General features: G+C 48.9%; 1 long non-coding RNA gene across 3 annotated transcripts in view; it reads right to left on the bottom strand.

Annotated features, from left to right (window-relative positions):
- The window catches only part of LOC113611953 (uncharacterized), a 43537-nt gene that overhangs the window by 6537 nt on the left and 19002 nt on the right, over nt 1-17998 (bottom strand). The window contains exon 1 of one of the 3 annotated variants that reach the window (XR_003429658.1): nt 12031-12070. The exons of 1 other annotated variant lie outside the window; for it this stretch is intronic. This is a non-coding gene — a long non-coding RNA (uncharacterized LOC113611953). Of the gene's footprint in view, nt 1-961; nt 1784-12030; nt 12071-17998 lie in introns of those variants that run through there. One more of the 3 variants, XR_003429657.1, reaches the window with a different exon arrangement.

Raw genomic sequence — 17998 nt, 5'->3', positions numbered from 1 at the left:
CCCCAAAAAAAAAAAAAAAAAAAAAAAAGACCCAACTTCAGAATCACCCAGTCCAGCCTCTAAATGCTATCAATGCCCTTCCCCAGGGTCCCTGCTTGGAGACATCACTAGCATTCTGTCACAGGGGTCCTCTTCCTTACTGAAGTAGGTCTAATAAATTAAGCTTTGCTTGATTGAAAAGTTTTTCTGGGGACTTCCCTGGTGATCCAATGGTTAGGACTCCACACTTCCACTGCAGGGGGCGCGGGTTCGATCCCTGGTTGGGCAACTAAGATCCCGCAAGCCATGTGGCACGGCCAAAAAAAAAAAGTCTTTTTAGAGCGTCGATAGTCAATACCATACACCCCCCAAACTAGGGCATCCACTCTTGGGATTTGGTCATCTGTCCAAATGTAGTCGCCACTAGCCACATGTGGCTATTTAAATTAAATGACGTGAAGCACTTTGCTGTACACCTGAAACATTGTAAATCAACGGTACTTCCATTAAAGAAATCCAAAAAAAAATTACATAAGGTTGAAAATTCATTTTCTCAGTTGCACTAGCCACATCTCAGCACAGATATAAAATATTTCCCTTCTCACAGGAAGTTCTATTGGACAGTGGTGCTCTAGAGGAAAGTGGATCATTTGTTTCAGAGGATGGCTACCCCTGAGGAAGCTTACAGAAGCAGGAGTGGGTGTGTGGGAGGGACTGCAAACGAGGGGCAGGCCACTGCCCAGAGGAAAACAGACCGCGCAGCTCCTCCCGGGCTCAACAAATGCCCGCCTAGACCGCAGGCACGACTCCACCAAGCAGGCCCTTCCGTGGGCTGCAAGAAATCACCAAGCTTTAGACCCACGGGGCACACGGGCATGCTGATTTCTGGGACTGTGCACGATCCTTGCATAGCGGCGCTGGCTCAGCTGGAACGCAAGACAGATGATCCCTGATCAACACACAGTCTCCCTCATCGACTCACCGGCCTGTGGCAGGGCTCCCGCTCTTGCTTCAGGTCCGACAGCAACCCGCTGGCCTGCAGAACCTCCTAGCCAAGTTTCCTGGATCCTCGTCATCCCCCCAGGTCGGGGACGTGGGGAGAAGTTTGAGAGGAAACCACGGCCTGGTATGTGGCCCTCGCAGAACAAAAACCGAGCAAAGGAGCAGATGAGAGATTCATCAGATCCTCGGACTTATTTGGCCTTTTCTTTTCTGGGCTTTGAGAATTTTTATTTCTTCCATGGTAACTCTTCCCTGGCTGGGGAATGTCATTTTAAATCATTCTGTCTTTAAAACCGTGGGATGAGGGGAAAGAAAAAGTCACCTCCAACCAGGTTTTCACCATGCAAATCGAGGACATTTCAAAATGCTGGCGAGCTGCTCGGGGGACTTCAAAGATGTCCAGGTCCAATTACGCTTCATTTGGGGTGTGAATTGAGGAACTCTGGGGGAGGTGGCCCGAGTGCAACGTGTCAGGGTCGATACTGTGGTAATGAACCTAGGCCTTTGTTCCTGGGAGCCCAGCTGCTGACAAGTGGGCCGTTTCCTGAAGGGCGGAGAAGCGCTGTGTCCCCCACCAGGTGCAGGAAGCAGGGTAGAGATGTAGATGCCAGTCAAAAAAAAAAATCATTTTAGGGTGGCTTTTATTTTTCTTCCTTTTTAAAAATCAAAGGTTTACGACAGTGTAATATTATACATCAAGTATACTTCAATAAAAAAAGGTTTACACAATTAAAAAAATGAAAAGGGGGCGTCAACGTCAAAATTTGTCATGTCCTGAAATTAGCCATGGGAAGGGTCTCCTGAAATTTGATTGACTTGGGATCTGGGAAATGACTCTAACTTATGGTTTAGATACATACCACCTCGATTTCTGTGGCTGAGTATGTCTGGATGGGCGCTGGGAAAGGTCCGACAGGGGAAGATTCATCACGGAATGGTTAAAAAAAACAAACAACAACCACAACAGCAAAAACATTTTGGGCGAATAATTTTGGTTTTGCTTGCTAGTTAGAATTGAACCGACTGCCCTCTGTGGGCAAGGCTGATGGCTTATGGGCATTCAAAAATGATTCATTCAAGTTCTTCTAGCCCAAAAAGCCCCTCAAAAAGCCACAGCATATTCAGAATTCTCAGCGAAGACTGCTGGGTAGATTCCTAGCAGGACATGTGAGGGCAATAAATCTGCTGCAAGTGTGAGAAAGGAGATCAAAAGCTGGTCTCTCCCACTCGCTAAGATGCTTATGCAATTCATTATTTTATGTCCTCGGCTCTTTTTTCAAATGCAGACACCCTGAGAAAGGTAACACATCCAGTTACTAACACCTCAGTGCAAATGCATGCATCAGAAACATTTGGAATCGCAAAGGAATCTGGGTAAGGCTGCCTGTGAAGAGGGAATAAAAAGTACAGATGCTGGAGTCACACCCCGGAGATCAGTTTCCTAGGGTGGAGGCCTAACAGCAATATTATTTTTTAAAGCTCCCCAGGTGATGTCAATATACGGCCAAGTTGAGAACCTCCGGGATAGAGGATGGAGGGGTGAGGACAGAGAGGGAGGGAGTGGAAGAGACAAAGGGAAAAAAACAAGAGTCCTTCTCATGAAAGACCTGCTTGGAGTCCTGGCACCCAACTTGCTGGCTGCATGATCCCGGTCGAGTGACTTAGCCGCCCTGATCTTCATTTTCTTTATCTGTTAAATGAGAATAATATTCTTCATAAAACAGTGGCTCTCAAACTTGAACTTGAAAGGGCATCACAGTCACCTGGAGGGGTTGTTTAAACACAGATTCCCAGGCCCTAGCCCCATTGCCCCAAATCCTGACTCAGTAGGTCTGGGGTGAGCCCCCCCAAATTTGCATTTCTAACGAGTTCCCAGGTGATGATGATGCTGCTGGTACAGGACAGCGTTTTGAGATCCCCTGATATCAGGGGCACCTGAGCTGCTTATTACCCATTCACCAATTTTATCCATGACCAGGCCAGAAACCAAAGGTAACACCCGTTCTCTCTTGAGAAGGGCCCAAGAGCCATATCGGGGGTTGAACTTGCACACAAATCTCTCCATTGTTTTAGCATTTTGCTAAGATACAGCCCACATTCAAACCTGAGGCCTGAAGCCACCAACGAACCATCATGGAGAAGACTGGAAGAATTGTGCCGGGCCACAGAGAGGCCACATTTTAAGCAACACCCCTCCTCCCCCCGCAAGAGCATCCCTGACATATGTCGTCCCAAAGAGGCCTGGCCTGGTCTTTCTGGAAGCCACTGGGCTGGGGCATCGGCACCAAGACCAAGTGTAACTTATTCACACGGCCCCGCTCCCTGAGGGAACAATTCACACAATGAAAGCTCCGAGCATTGGGTGGGGGGCACACATTCCCTCTTTAAAATGCTCAATGGCTTTCAGGAGTTGGAAGAGGGGCTGGGGGGCTCCTACCTTAGCTGCCCCTTAGAGCAGGGCTGGTGAGGCCAGGCTTTGACGTAGAGAAGATCATCACTTATGCGCTCTGTCCATCCCAGCCACCCACCCCCGTTTTTCCTGTTCCAGAACCCAGTGAGTGTCCTTATGCCTCCAGCCTGGGTTTTTGGTCTCTCTTTGCCCCCGACCTCCCCTACCTCCTCCTATAAGAAGGTTGCCAGCTCAAACTTCCCAGGTGTCAGTGACAAGATGATAAAAGAGCCCAGTCTTCACATATTTGGGGGTGATAGGTTGAGGCCCTTCTCATGAATCAGAGCATTTCCCCTGGGGACTCTGAAATGGGGGCCTCTCTGGCTCAGGGATCCACAGGGGACACTGCAAGCCACAGAGGAGTCTCCAGGATCAAAATTAAAGCCAGAGCATGTCAAGTCAGGTCCAGAAGGAGACCCTCCATTGGGAAAAGGGAAAGTAAACCAAGAAATAGGAACTCTGCCCATATGGGTTACATCTTCCACTTAAGGGTCTTCTACCCAGAGTCCCACAGTCACCAATTAACTAGGCATGAAGAACCTGAGATCATTCTGGCTCACCAGGGCCTCATGCCATCTCTCCACAGCTGCCACACATTTCTTGCTCCCTGGACCCTGCAGTCTGGGCCCACCCCACCCCTAGTCTGGGCCACATATGATGTCACCCACCAAAATGGTGCCAATTTGAGTGTACCAGCTTCCTGGGGCTCCAGGCTTTGGGGGTCCAAATGATCACAACCTGATGTTATTATTTTTAAATTCATCTTATTGTTGTTTCATCTGTTAAAATGTGACACGCTCCATACGGCAGTCACTAGCCACCCTGTTAAAGTACCAGCCCTAGCACAGTAGTTGGAACATTTTGATTGTACGGGTAGATAGGTGAGTGAGTAGATGGATGTAAGGGTGGACGAATGGATGGATAGAAGAATAGATGCATGGAAGGATAGATGGGTGGATGGAAGGCTGGATGGGAGGATGAGGGTGGATGGATGGGTAAATGGGTAGATAGAAGGATGGATGGATGGATGGATGGATGGATGGATGGTCAGAGGGATGAATGGATAGATCGATGGGTGGGTAGACTGGCCTCCACATGTTACTAACATACTTCTATAGATACCGTAACACCTAGACCAGCAGTTAACAAATGTTTAGATCTTGGGACCCCTTTACTTTTTTATTTATTATTGAGCACTCCAAAAAGCTTTTGTTTATATTGACCCATGTATCCGTATTCCCATATTAAAAATGAAAACGGAGGAAAGTTTTAAATATTTGTTCATTGATATAAAAATAACAATAATGAACTTCTTAGATGAGTGGTAGGCAGCCTTTGAGATAGTATCCAGTAATCCCCACCTTCTGTCACCCGCATCCTTGAGTATTTCCCTCCCCTTGAAGTTGGGGTGGACTTACTGAGTCACTTCTAATAGACAAGACAGAAGTGATGGGATGTCATTTCCAAAATTAGATTATAAAAAGACTGTGGCTTCTGTCTTGGGTGCTCTCCTTCACTCTCTCTGGGGGAAGCCAGCTGCCATGTCACAAGGCAGCCCTGATGAGAGGCCCACATGGCAAGGAGCTGAGGCCTGCCAACAGCCATGTGAGTGAGCTGAGAGCTGGATCCCTTCTTTCCTTGGTTGAGCTTTGACATGACTGCAGCCCTGGACCATGCCTTGATTACAGCCTCATGAGAGACTCTGAGTCAGAACCACCCAGCTAAGCTGGCTGCTCCCAGATTCCTAACCCACAGAAACTGAGAGACAATGTGTGTTGTTTTCAGCCACTAAGTTTTGGGGCTATTTGTTACACAGCAATAGGTAACTGATACACATGTTCACATCAATAGCACAATTTAATGAAAAAACAAGACTGTATTTTCTAAAAAAAAAAAAAAAATCAGGGAGTAAAGTGACATCGCTTTACATTTTTGCAAACCTCTTTAATAGCTGGCTTCATAGAAGACAGCTGCTTTCTCCTAGCTGCTTCAGCATTCAATCTGTTGTGATATGTGGTTTTGGTTGAAATACATGAAGAAAATCCAGCCTTATGGAGCTTGCAGTTAGAAAAGACAGTCTTGAAAAGGTCTGGGGTACCACAGGGATCCTTGGAACACACTTTGGGAACTGCTGACTTAGACAATCAGGGCCTCACGAGAGTCTACTCTAGGGCCTTGACCCCTCATGTTGCTCTCCCGTTTGGGACGTTTGCCAGTTTCTCCAGGTGCTAGGGTGACCAGGGTAACTGACACCACCCAGGAGGTCTTGTCCCCTGCTGGAAGGGATAAGGCTCTCCTCCAAGGCCCAACAGCAGAAGACAGTGATGAACGAATGCCTAGTCTTGACTGGGTCATGCCCAAGGTGTCACCCAGAAGGGAAAGGATGGCCCACTTCGGGCAGCCAAGGTTAAGGCTGAGGCATCTGGGGCACAGGACGGCAGGGGAGGTTGTTCTGTGCAGTGAAGGCTTCTGGAGACTGTGGTTTGCTGTATCCTCAGGCATTTCCCCCTCTTCACCCCTTTCCTGTGCACCTCCGCCTCCCTGCCCCCAACCCCAACTAGAAGGCCTGTTTCGGCAGGAGCCAGTCTGATTTTCTCTGCCTCGCTGGTCAGAGAAATGCACGCAGCTGCACCAAAGAATAAAAAGAGCCTCCTCCGTGACCAGTTTCTTCCCACTTCCCTTTCTCTCTCTTCGTGCTCGCCTCTCTGTCCCCACCTTCTGTGGAGGCAGGAAGGTCCCCAGAGGGTGCGAGCATCACTGAGCTATGCCAGGCGCCTGAGTTTCCCTCCCAGGCAGCACCTGTTCCTGATTCTATTTAGCTGTGACCCGTGCAGGCTGGCACTGGCTTCCCAGGGGACAGGGCATTGTCAGATGGGTCTCTGCCGGCCCAGCGGCCCACTACCTCGTGGGGCAGCCTTGCTCTGCTGCACACAAGCACTACAGACATTGGCACATAGAGTGCCCACCGGCGGCGCTGGGATCTGGGGCGCCCAGCCTCTCCTGTAGCCAGCCAAAGGCCTGCCCGCGAGCCTTCCAGACCTTCAGGCACCTTAGAGGTTAAACAAGATACCTCAAGCTGGAAGGAAAAAAAAAAAAACAACTGCCCAGGTGCTATGCGCCCAGGCTCCAGGTGGTGTCCCCAGCACCCCGGGCTTCCTCTGCGCGGTGAGGATGGAATCTGAAAGTGGGCATCGGTTTTTTAGTTTGGAAGCAGGAGCGGAGAATCAAACCAGCAGCAGCTCAGCTCCCCGAGGCGAAGGTCTTGCCTGCCTTGGGCAATGGAGCGTTTCTAAAACCCCGTGCCACCGGCGAGAAGCAGGGGTATGGCACGCTCAGCCTCTCTTCCCCAAGGCTGTAGGGCCCTGCGGGGACAGAGGACAGGCCACCTAAATCATTTCAGCGCTGGCTTACGGGGTCCAGGGCTGTTCGCCTCCCTGTACTGCAGTTTGGGAACAGAGTAAACCACCCCAGCAAAGCTGGGCGGACTTGTCCAAACCACACAAAAGTTCAAGCCACACAAATGTTGGCTCCAACTGGGCTTGGAGCGCAGGGCTGGCTTTATCTGTCCCCGAGGGCTTTGCCCTGCCTTGCAATTGATCAGGGCTCCTAAAAACCACTGAAACGGTTTATCTTGCCCACTCAGCCTCAAGCCCCCTGATGGGCTGGAGTGGAGCCTGGACTGTTCTGGCAGCCAAGCCCCAGCCCAGCTTCCTCCCAGCTTCACGGCCCCCAGGACCACCTGCCTGGACCCTCACCCCACAGAGACTCCTCACTTTGTGGCAGGAAATAGGGGCCAATGACATGACCATGAGAATGTTATTCACCACAGAAAGGGAGATCCTTCAAACCTGATGGGAGAGGAGGGAAAGGTTTTGTAAATACAAAGATTTAACTGGGAGGGGTACGGAATTAAAGTGGGCTTTAACACCAACTAGCGGGTTAATGGGGGAGCCCAGGCATGGGTACGGGAGAGTCCCGTGGTAGCTGGCTTTTCAGGCTCACACCAGGACACCCGCCACCTTTCCCAGCCGCCATGGCATGTCACTCATTGCTCTAACTGGGGACAGAGAGGCTGTATTCGCCCCGAAAGCAGGTGATGTACACAAATTACCTGAATTCTTTCAGGCTGTCTTCTGCTCCAGCAGTTTGCGATAAAAGAGCATGTAAACAAGTGGCTCGTCCCAAGGGTTTCTATCCTGTTTAGTCTCCCCTGACAAAAGGGACACCCTTCCTCGAAAAACACCTAACGGACAGAAAGGGCTTTACAGTTTACAAAGCTGTGTAGCACCCACCATCTCATCTCATCCCAACGACTGTGTGAGCAATGGGGCGTGAGTCCTATAGCAGTGAGGGTTCAGTTGCAGGAAACAGATCATTGGAGCAGGCTCTGGACGCCCGCAACACCGCTGAGCTGGGCTGCCAAGGCTGCTGCCATCTCTGCCATCATCAGGGAGGCGGGAAGGGAGGGGGTCAGCCCCAGAGACGTTGATTTCAAGAGGACACTATTGTAGTTGCCATCCAAGGTCAGGAAGCCACTGCCACCACACCACCTCTCAATACCCACAAAGCCGGTAACTAATCAAACACTAGAATGTTGCCTCTCTCTCTCTGTCGCTCTCACACTGACACACACACACACACACACACACACACACACACACACACACACTGTCTTCAGCAGCAAGTAGTCTCTTCCCCACTGCTGCCTTCCTAACCTCACACAAGTGCATCTCCTTGCTGGAATCTAATTCTCGTCTGCAGCCCCAGCTGCAAAGGTGTCTGGGAACTGTAGTTTTTAGCCTTCCCACCTCTGCAGAACATGAAGGTGCCATAGAACCAGGTTGGAATGGAGGCTGAGTGCCTGCCACCTCCTCTCCATTTTACAGATAAGGAAACTAAGGTTCAGAGACGTTAAGGAACACGTGCAAGGTCACATGGCTGGCGAACCCCGATCTCTCTGACTCCAAAGCCTGAGCCCTCATCTGTTACACGGAACCAATGGCCCCATTCCATTTGGGGCTTTGGCAATCTTGGGGTCATCTTTTGGCCCAATGGCCCAGACTACAGCAGAAGCCACCACACATCTTCTGCATGCTCAAAGGCTGGACAGCAGGCTGAGTGGAACTGAGGCCCGGGGACTCAGAACCGTACCCAGGGTTCCTGACCCCATGTTGTGTAATGTGTTCCTGTCCTTACAGACACACACACACACACACACACACACACACACACACACACACTTCCATCAGCATCTGGAGGAAGGGAAGACAAGCTCAGGCTGTCTCTGGAGACATACAATCCTCTAGCACTCCCTGGGGACAGCTGTTCGGCATTTTTCCAGGTGAGGTAAGTACAAGGCTGACCGGCGTCCAACTCCCACTACCGTGTTTGAGAAATTCCCCATCTTCCTAGTTGCCTCCCACCAGAGAAGCGAAAAACGCCATACAGTCATTTTCCCAGCTGCCACTGCAGTTAGTGTGGGCTCCTGACTTACGCTCAGCCAATCAGATGCCCCATCAAAGACTTGGAGTCAGGAGCTAGTGAAGCAGAGACGCACAGAGCACAGGAGTCCATTCTGGTGGAGGGTGGCAGTCACCATGTCAATGACATTCCATTCCTGGGATGGCAGAGACCATATCCATGTCCGGAGGTGGCAGTGTGAGCCAGGGTGTCCTGGACTTAGCAGTGGGATTGTCACTGGATGGGCCAGATAATGGTTGGACATTAAAAAGAATGAAATAATGCCATCTGCAGCAACATGGATGGATCTAGAGATTGTCATATTGAGTGAAGTAAGTCAGACAAAGAAATATCGTATGATATTGCTTATATGGGGAATCTAAAAAAGAAATGATACAAATGAACTTATTTACAAAACAGAAACAGACTCACAGACTTAGAGAACCAACTGTGGTTGCTGCGGGAGGGGAAGGGTGCGGGGAAGGGATAGTCAGGGAGCTTGGGACTGACATGTACACACTGCTGAATTTAAAATGGATAACCAACAGGACCTACTGTATGGCACGGGGAACTCTGCTCAATGTTATGTAACAGCCTAAATGGGAAAAGAATTTGAAAAAGAATAGATACATGGGGGACTTCCCTGGCGGTCCAATGGTTAAGAATCCACCTTCCAATGCAGGGGATGCGGGTTCGATCCCTGGTGGGGTAACTAAGATCCCAAATGCCCCGGGGCAACTAAGCCCGCACGCCACAACTACTGAGCCCGCGCTCTCTGGAGCCTGTGCACCACAACTAGAGAAGCCTGAGTGCCACAACTAGAGAGAAGCCCGCGTGCCGCAACAAAGACCCAGTGCAGCCAAAAAAAAAAAAAAAAAAGAATAGATACATGTATATGTATAACTGAATCACTTTGCCGTACACCTGAAGCTATCACAACAGTGTTAATCAACTATACTTCAATATAAAATAAAAAGTTAAGGGGCTTCCCTGGTGGCGCAGTGGTTGAGAGTCCGCCTGCCGATGCAGGGGACACGGGTTCGTGCCCCGGTCCGGGAAGATCCCACATGCCGCGGAGCGGCTGGGCCCGTGAGCCATGGCCACTGAGCCTGCGCGTCCGGAGCCTGTGCTCCACAATGGGAGAGGCCACAGCAGTGAGAGGCCCGCGTACCGCAAAAAATAAAATAAAATAAAATAAAATTTTTTTTAAAAAGAGAGAGAGAGAGATAACGGCTGGAGATGACATTCCAGGTTCAAGGCCCCAGCTTTGCCATCAGCTCATGGTAGGGCACTGAACAAATGTCTTGTCCTTTTGGGGCCTTAAGAAGAGGGGAGAGTGAGAGTCCAGCCACAGGAAAGCGAGCAATGCTCCCTGCAACCACAAACTGGGAGCGGAAAGGACCACGAGAAGGGCACTGCTCACCTAGGTGCTGGGCCTTCAGGTCAGATCAGTGGGTGGAATTGACCAGGGCCTCACTCAGTCAGAGGCAGGCAGGAGCCGGAAGGGGCTGGATTCCTGCAGTCATCACCGTGGAGCCAACTCAAATCAGCTGAGTGTAGACAGGGGCAAGGGGAGGAGGCCTATCTGAGGAGTTGGCCCAGCCGGTGGGCAGACTGGAAGTCCTCTGGGATGACGACAATGTGCTATAAACTTGGGCTTATCTCCGTGATATTGTGTTTGTTCCCGTGACCCTTGCTTTCCAAGAAAGGGTACCCCCCAAACAGAACTGAGGTCCAGAGAGGTGTGTGTACCCTGAGGCCAGCAGAGCCAGGATGCTGCTGTGGTTGGAGAGGCCACAAGTGATGGGGCCACCTCGGTCCTGGCTGGGACTCTGAAGGAAGCAGGAGTAGCTTTCTGTAGTCAACATGGAAGGGAGAAGAACAGAAGGGGCCCAGCAGAAGAAGGGTGCTTTTCTCCCCTTTGTCAGGTGAGCAGGAGAGGTTCAAGGACATCATGGAGTGCTAGGGCAGGGTGGGCTGAAGACGAGACGGAAAATCACGTCACCATCCAATTCTGGTGGGGCGGCCACAAACACCAGCCTGCCATAGAGTCAGCCTCGGCCATGCTTTGAGGGAGAAGCACGGATTTCGGAGTCAGACAGACCTAGGTTCAAATCCCAGCTATGCCATTCAACAGCCGTGGGAGCCTAGACAAGCCTTTTTGTGGTGAACTGTTACTTGGGCATCGCCAATAAGCCATGCTTCCCGGTATGTGTGCCGTCATGTTGTCCCCTCCCACACTGACTCTGGGTTTGGGCACGTGACTTTCTTTGGCCAATAAGGACATTAATAAGCATGATGTAAAGCGGAGGCTTGCTAAGTGCTTGCATGCTGAGGCTTGTCCTCTTGCAACACTCCCTCTTGGAAGTCAACTGCCGCGCTTGGGGAAGCCCAAGCTAGCCTGGTGAAAACGACATGAGGAAGAGAACCGAGGCAGCTCAGCCAACAGCCAGCACCAAGACCCCAGGCACGTGAGACGCCCTCTTCAAACTTTCAGCCAAATCTAGCTGCCAACTGACTGTATTCACATGATAGACCCCAGCTGACACCACCTGGAGCCCAAGAACCACCCAGTTAATCCACAGAATCATAAGAAATTATTGTTCATTCATGTCCATTCAGTGTTGTTTTAAGCCACTAAGGTTTTGGATGGTTGTCACACTGTACTAATTAGCTGAAATACTGTGTAACCTTCTGAGCCTCAGCTGCCCCCTCTGTAAAATGGGGTGATAATATTCATTGCCAAAAGTTATGAGGAGTAAATTTAACACACAATAACAATGAGCATTTATTGAGTACCTGCTGTGTTTCAGGCACTGTGTGAGATGCCGAATGTACATCATTGAAAGCATATCATCTGCAGAGCATCTATCTCTGTGAAGTAAGTACTGTTAGGCCCATTTTCCAGACAAGGAGACTGAACTCAGAGGGGTTAAGTAACTTGCCCAAGGTGGCAGGTTAAGGTCAGAGCTGGGGCTCTAACCCAGGTCCCTCTCATTCTAATCACTAAGACCCAGCAGGGCCTCCTCCACTGGCACCGATGAATGAACGACCTTCCAGGGGAGCACCAAACCTTCCTATGCTTCAAGAGCTTTGTCTCTGTCAGGTGGTTGGAGGATGGAGACGGGGGGCATACTCACAAGGCCAGCATCAAGTCCAAGTACCCTTGAGGGCAGAGCAAATCCATTCTCACTTCTAGGAAAACGGCTAATGGGGCTTAGCGCTACCACAGTCACAAGCAAAAGACAGCTTGTTTCTCAAGAGGCAGGGGCACCTCAGCCACGAGTGCCCCGCCCCCGCCACTGGAAGGCCTCAAGAAGCCAGAAGCCACCCCTTTTGTCCCTCTGAGAGACAGCCCCCCTCGACACACACACTCACACACAAAATCACACGGGAGGGGGCAGCTGTGGGGTCCTGGATCACAATGGGGTGGGAGTGGGACATGACCAGGGGGCCCCGCTGGCCCAGGCGGCCGCTGCTGGGAGGCTCCCACCCTCCCAAGAACTGGTGAGTGACACTGAAGAGGGTGGCAGAGGGATCCTTTCTTGTCCTCCCCAAGCTGATGGCATCACTCTCCACCCCAGAGGCCCAGGAACAACCTTGTCCTGGGTGGGGTAGGGAAGCCTGCAGCTGAAAAAACCCACACCCTCCACCCCTCTCCTTGATTCCGCCCATCTTATCCATCTTGCTTTCACGGGGGTCCTTTTCACAAGTGTTCACACATGACACAATGTGTGAAAAGAGATCATCTAAAAGTATATTGCTAGAATGGTCTCAACTTTGCTTAACATTATATATATTTGAAATTTTATATATATTTTTTCATCAATATACAAAAACAAGTAACAAGAACCATCTGAAAATGTTGACAATGATTATCTCTAGATGGTAAGATAGAGTTTTTTCTTCTTTGTACCTTTTGTATCTTCGACTTCTCTACGAAGGGCATGATTGCTTTTAGAATCAGAAAATAAACTATACTATCTGTGCTTTTTAATGAATGTGCACGGCCTAGAAAAGTCACACCTTAAAACTCCTCCCAGGGACTTCCCTGGTGGTCCAGTGGCTAAGACTCCGTGCTCCCACTACAGTGGTCCCGGGTTCAATCCTTGATCAGGGAACTAGATCCTACATGCTGCAACTAAAAGATCCCTCATGCCTCAACTGAAGATCCCGCCTGCGACAACTAAGACCCAGCACAGCCAAATAAATGAATAAATATTTTTTAAAAATGCTTTAAAAAAAAAAAAACTCTTCCCATCCAGCACCTTCATTATTGGTTCACACCTGGATTATTAGTAGTGTCTCCGGACACCTGAGTCTTCACCCAGGGTACAGATGGGAAGGGAGCGGCCCCAATGCCCAAGGCAAAAGGGGGCAGGGTCATTGAGGCAAGCAGAAAGGGGCGGGGTCAGTGAGCCTGGAGCCTGTGCAGTCAGTACCTAGGACTGCTTCCAGTCCTCCTGTGGACTGAAGACGTGGTACCCAAGGCACTGCAAGACTGGGCTGGAGAAGTTGCTGGAATGGAGGGCCACCCCTGCCTGGCCTGGGAGGGCAGGAAGCCCTGGCCCAGAAGTGAAATTCTGAGGCCTGGCTCACGCACGCCGCCTGGTTCACACTGGACCCCGTCACTTAGATTAACAGCCCTACGTTGCAGGCAGAGCATGAATTGTAGGAGGCGAGGTGGCGCATATACAGCGTTCAGCACAATTCCTAGCACACACAAGGCGCTCAATAAATGCAGCTGTGATTACTAGGAATAAACACATGCCCAGCAGCACCGGCCCTCCTGGCTAAGCCCAGCACCCCAGTCATCTGGTGCCAGAAAAGGGACGAGCCATCACGGTGCTCAGCCGGCAATCCCCTGTCTTGTTCCTTGCCGGATTCTGCCAAATATGCGAGCAGAAAAAATGTTTTCCACCCCCAGAGCAGTTTCTAGATGTGCTACCTTGGTCAAAGCAAGCTGCTAATTAACATGGGTGAGAAATGCCCAGATGATACCATCAAAAGCCATTAAAGTACCCCCAGCTGGTTGGGGGTGTTTGTTTTGCTTCCCATCAGTTCTGCTCAGAACGATGACAGTACCCAGCCAGGGTGGGAGCCACACAGGGCAGGGTGGGTCTGGGGAAGGCAGACACAGCTGGGAGTGGTGAAGTTCCCTCACGCAGAGGAATGGACTCAGGAAGAGCTCCTCTATCCTCCTGTACTTTCAGACTCGCAGTGCCCAGCTGCTCCCTCCCTGCTCTGACTTACACACTTGCTCCCAGGAAGGGGTTTTCAGTAAGTCATTTACACATTAGTATGAATTTCAGTATTCCCAGAGGCCTCTGGTTTCATCATGAAATAAAACTCTTCATTCTCTTCCCTTGAAATCCTACCATGTGTGTGTGTGTGGGGGGGGGGGGCCTTGGCCTTAAATGAGAAAATGGGAAGGAGTTCTAATTCTGTTTTAGCCATTCCTGGGCTCAGCCACCCACATCCCCAAGATCAGAACCTTCTCTATTCTCTGAGTTCAGCAGCGCATGTATTCACCTTTATTTCTCATTAAGGAAACCTGAATAAAAGCATGAAAAGCTTTTCTCTATCTTTAAAAGAGAAGGATTTAGAGAGTAAAAAAAAAAAATGTGTTAAACTGATAAAAAGAAAAATAAAAGACACAGAACTCAGAAGTCCTAAAGGAAAAGATGGGCGGATGTGACAACACAAACCTCCTTTGCAGGGCAATACAGCATCAACCAGAGGTTGCGAGCTGATGTCCTGCCGATCCAACCCAGCCCAAACATGGCTGTCACTTCTAGTGCTTAAAGTTTTTTGAATGAGTTGCCAGCATTTTAAAACTGGAAGTTTTCCCATAAAAATCCATATTTCCAGCATCTCCTGAAGAATCAGAAGATCTGGCATACTGGTTCCCAGCAGAGGTATGTGCTCTCCCCGGCCTGCCATGGCCTCGGAGCCTGCATCACTTATTCACATCGCTTGCCTCGCCTGCAGCAGATGCCTGTGATGGGCCATAAACAAAACGAATAAAAGCAAGAGGTGGTTTAGGAGAACGTGTTTGCCACACATCCAAGGAAAAGTTAATATCCATTATATATCAATAAGGACCCCACCAACGGTTCAATGGAAGAACGGGGGAAAGTATAAACAGGTAATTCATAGAGAAAGAAATTCAAACAGCCAATAAACGTGAAACATACTCAACCTACGGGTGATTAGGAAAATGCAAATGAAAATGAGAAGATACCCTTTTGCCGAAGCCATCAAACTGGCAAACAATCAAAAAGCTTTTCCAGCGCTGCTGTTGGCAAGGGTGTGGGGAAAGGAGAGCTTGTGCGTGTTGCTGCCGAGCGTGTAAATTGGTGCAACCTTTGTGGAGGGTGAGTTGGCAGCTCCGATCATTAGTTTAAATACATGTACCTTTAAAGAAATGCAGGTACATTTTTATTGAAGTAGAGCATGCAGGGAGAAAAGGATGCAAATCCTGAGTGTGTGGCTAAGACACTGAACACACCCAGGTGACCACTGCAAAGGGAGAAAGAGGATATTATCAGTACGCAGAAGCCCCCCTGCGCCCTTTCTCAGTCAGTAAGTCTCCCGAAAGAGAACCACTATCCCAACTTCTAACGGGATTTGACTGTTTCCGAACGTTCCGTGAATGGAATTATGTAGTATATATTCTCTGCTGTCTGGCTTCTTTCACCGAATATTATACACTTATTTTCTTTTTTAATCCAAGTACAGTTGATTTACAAAGTTGTGTTCATTTCTGCTGTACAGCAAAGTGACTCAGTTATACGCATATAGACATTCTTTTCCATTACGGTTTATCCCAGGACATTGAATATAGTTCCCCGTGCCATACAGCAGGACCTTGTTGTCCATCCATTCCATATGTAATAGTTTGCGTCTAATAACCTCAAACTCCCAGTCTATCCCTCCCCCACAAATATTATATTTTTAAACTTCACCTATGTTGTTCTGAGAAGCAGAACATTCAGTTTCGTTGCTGTATAGCATTCCATTGCGTGGCTAGACGGAACTTTATTATTCTGTTGTATTGATGAAGAACACTTGCGTTGTTTCTGGTTTGGGGCTATTGCAAATAGTGCTGTTAAGGAACATTCTTGCATGTGACTTCCGGTGCCCATAGAAACACATTTCTGTCGGGTACACAGTTAAGCCTTGAACAACATGGGGGTTAGGGGCGTGGGCCCTCCACACAGTTAAATCTGTGTATAACTTAGAGTCGGCCTTCCAGGTATATATGTTTCCTCTGTATTCACGGTTCCAAATCCGAGGATTCAACCAACCCGTGTAGTGCTGTAGTATTTACTATTGAAAAAAACCCACCTATAAGTGGACCCGAGCAGTTCAAACCCCTGTTGTTCAAGGGTCAACTGTATACCTCTTGACACCACTCACACTAGGAATCTACTTTACAGAACCCCGAGAGCACAAGACTTCATGTCCAAGGCTGTTTATTATAACATTAAAGAAGAGTGCGGTCAACCTCTGAGTTCACCAATAACGATAGGGTTAAAGAAAATGATGCAGTGCTTCCCTATGACTTGAAATGGTACGCAGCTCATAAAAAAAGAGAACGAGCTCCATAGGTGGATTCTGAAATGGAAAGGTGCTCACACATCATCAAGTGAAAAAAAAATCCTGCAAAAAAATTGAGTATAGTACGATTCCACTTTTTAAACTAACAAGAGATAAAACAGACGTTTATATGTGGAGATGTGTGTCCATTATATCCGGAAGGACTTTTCATATATGAACTAGAGAAGGGAAAGGCAGTGGGGGGGCAGGGGAGGAAGGGGTGAGATTTTATGTATATTCTATACATCTCAAATTCATCTACTTTTCTCCATCCTCATTGCTACTGTCCTATACTAAGCCACCATAGCTCTGGTGTTGAAAACACAATGGTCTCCTTACGGGTTCACTTCTCAAGTCATCTCTGCCACCATCAGGAAGGTGGGGACTCAGGGGACGGCCCATGGAAATGTTGGCCTCAAGACTCAAGAGTACCCTATTGTGGCGGGGTCGGTAAGGCTGCCCATGACACTGCCCATCAAGTGAAAAAAGAATCTTGCAAAGAAGTAGGTAGGGTAAAATCCCATTTTTTTTTAAATGAAAAATTTCAAGTTAAAACAATACAAGTGCATATATATATATGCATATAAATGAAAATTTTCAAGTTAAAACAATACAAGTGCATATATATATATGCATATAAATGAAAATTTTCAAGTTAAAACAATACAAGTGCATATATATATATGCATTCGAAGATCTGGAAGCCATGAACAGCATAACATCTCATTATCTGCAAAGTAGGTGACAGGCCAGTGTCCCCCCAGGAACAGCTGTACCATGGCACCCTAGTGACCTTCCATGTACCCACATGGGTCACAACACAGGCAAAGCTTGAACCGCAGCTAATCTTCATCTTGGCGGAACATGAGAAGATAGAGGCCTGTGAGGATTGCTCTGAGGCCATCTTGCATTCATCTCCCATATTAGTCAGCTCAGGCTGTCACACACAGCACCACAGACTGAGTGGCTTATACAACAGAAATTTAATTCCTCCCAGTTCTGGAGGCTGGAAGTACCAGATCAAGGTGCCCGCAGAGTTGGTTCCTTCTGAGGGCCAAGAAGGAGGATGGGTTCCAGGCCTCTCCCCGTGGCTTATAGATGGCTGTCTTCTTCCTGAGTCTTGACATCATCATCTCTCTGTGTCCTAATCTCCTCTTCTTGTAGAGACACCGATCAGATTGGATTAGGGCCCACCCATATGATCTCACTTTAACGTAATTACATCTTTAAAGGCCCTGTCTCCAAATACAGTCACGTCCTGAGATACGAGGGATTAAGATTTCAACATATGAATTTGGGGTGGGGGGGGATATAATTCAGCCCATAACACCCCGCTATCTGCCCTGGGAGGCTTTCAGGGGATGGTTTCTCATCACCTCCTGGCTTCTGATGAGCTAGGAAATTTTCATACCACCCCCCTCAAGATAGAGCTTGTACAAAACTGCCTCGTTTTATAATTTTATACTGCCAGTCTAGAATCGGCCCATCAGGCCCATTTTGTTTTGA

This window comes from Aethalodelphis obliquidens, unplaced genomic scaffold, assembly GCF_003676395.1.
Source record: "Aethalodelphis obliquidens isolate GAN/ISIS:26980383/991018 unplaced genomic scaffold, ASM367639v1 scaffold71, whole genome shotgun sequence".
Lineage (NCBI taxonomy): Eukaryota > Metazoa > Chordata > Mammalia > Artiodactyla > Delphinidae > Aethalodelphis > Aethalodelphis obliquidens.
Note: the sequence above shows the minus strand (reverse complement) of the source record. Positions and strands in the feature narration are given on the sequence as shown.